At 51.6% G+C, this 2054-nt stretch overlaps 1 pseudogene; it reads right to left on the reverse strand.

Annotated features, from left to right (window-relative positions):
- Window positions 1-1114: 1114 nt before the first annotated feature.
- Window positions 1115-1234, reverse strand: LOC145399376 (5S ribosomal RNA; annotated as a pseudogene).
- Between the last annotated feature and the right edge of the window lie 820 nt (window positions 1235-2054).

Raw genomic sequence — 2054 nt, forward strand, 5'->3', positions numbered from 1 at the left:
CAACTCTCAGATGCTTTAAAGTCTGGGGCGTCGTGGAGCCTTGTGAACAGCAGCAGCCTTCAGCTCCGTATCACGCACCAGCACACCAGCAGCACGTTGTTGACGATACCAAATCAGCGTGGAGTGGTTGATTTCTGCAAACCAGGAAGGGTACATAACCTTCCTGTCCACATTGCGTTTGGTCTACGATGCGAAGTCAGCCAAGTACAGTAATCACTCTAATATCCGGACTCCCAATAACCGAACATCCCCACTACCCGGACCTTATCGTCCTGGGATCCAACATTCCCAAAATGGTCCGAAAACCCCCCCCCAAAAAAAAAAAAAAAAAAAAAAAAAAAATTTGCTGTCCGTAATTTGAACTTGCCGCGCGCGCCGCGGGAGAGCATTGTCTTGGCGCGTCATTCCTCTGACGTCCGATAGAGCGCCGCTGCATCCTCCCCACTTCCCGCCTGTCTCTCACCGCGACTGGACCTACGCTCTTCGCAATGGCTGTCCACGTGCTCGCTTTTGTGGTGGTGACGTACTTGCTGCAAGGCCTCCTGCTGCTCTCGGCCCTCCTCTTAGTGTGTGTGATGATGGCCCCGCCACCTGAGAAAAGGAAGACAGTGGTGTTGACTCTGGAAAAGAAGAGGGAGATATTGGAGAAAGTTGATGAGGGTTGGTCTTCTTCCTGCATTCTTTGCGAGTATAGCCTGGCCCGGTCTACTTTGTTCGATATCAAACGTTCGCGAGACAAACTCATGCAGTACACGGCTGACTTCTCATCGAGAAGCAAATGCAACGTGGAAAGGAAGGTTATGTTTACTCCCAAGTTTGCAGAAATCGACCGATCCACGTTGATTTGATATCGACAGCAACGTGCAGCAGGTGTGATGGTACGTGGAACGGAGCTGAAGGCTGCTGCTGAGAAGTTTGCAAGGCTTCACGACGCCCTAGACTTCAAGGCATCCGAGGGTTGGCTCTTCGCGTTCAAGTTGCGACATGGCCTTCATTCATTAATTCAATCATTGCCAGACGCAATGTATCCCAGACGGGGTGGCCAAGGGCTTAGAGTTAATTTTTTACAGGGAGGGGCACTAATCCTCCACCAACCCCACTTGACACGTAGGGATGCCAACAGCATCTGGTGTTCCCAGGCGGTCACCCATCCAAGTACTAACCAGACCCAACATTGCTTAACTTCGCTGATCGGATGGGAAGCGGTGTACTCAACGTGGTATGGACTAACTGTAAAGCACATGGCGAAACATTGGACGCTAACGAGGATGGAGTTGACGAGTTTCGGCACAAGGTGAAAGGCTTTATCGACAGGGAGGGCCTCACTCTTGGTCAAGTCTATAACGCAGACGAAACTGGCCTATTCTATCGCTCACTGCCAACAAACACTCTAGCCGGGGAGACGGTGAAGCGTGTACCTGGCCGCAAGCTTTCCAAGGAACGGATATCTGCTTTGTGTTGTGCCAGTGCTAACGGCATGCACCGGCTTAAGCCCGTTGTTGTTGGCTGTGCAAAGCAGCCTCGGTGCCTTCGTGGGGTGATGGATGTCCTTCCTGTCGTCTGGTACCATTCTTTGAAAGCATGGTTCACAGCTGTGGTTTTCAAAGACTGGTTTCACCGTCACTTCGTCAAGGAGGTCATCCATTACCAGACGAAGACATTGGGAATCCCTCGCGACCAGGTAAAGGCTCTCCTGCTCGACAATGCACCTGCCCACCCATGCGACAAGGACTTGGTTTCTGAGAATGGCCGTATTAGGTGCATCTTTCTGCCACCTAATACGACTGCTCTCATTCAACTCATGGACCAAGGAGTGATCGTGGCAACAAACCGCCTGTACCGTCGGAAGTTCCTGGACGAGGTGATGGTTGTTCTCGAGGACGAGCGCAGGGAAGGACGTGACACTCGAGGCAAGCGGGCTTTGGAAAACCTTCGCCACTACAACATCAAGTCTGCGCTGTACAACTGGGCTAGTGCATGGAAGGAAGTCACTGTGAAAACTCTTGAAAATGGTTGGTCTCGTCTGCTTCTTGTAACAGATGTGGAGTACGATT

Source organism: Coenobita brevimanus, chromosome 48 (assembly GCF_032717465.1).
Source record: "Coenobita brevimanus isolate Jiangsu-jjx chromosome 48, ASM3271746v2, whole genome shotgun sequence".
Lineage (NCBI taxonomy): Eukaryota > Metazoa > Arthropoda > Malacostraca > Decapoda > Coenobitidae > Coenobita > Coenobita brevimanus.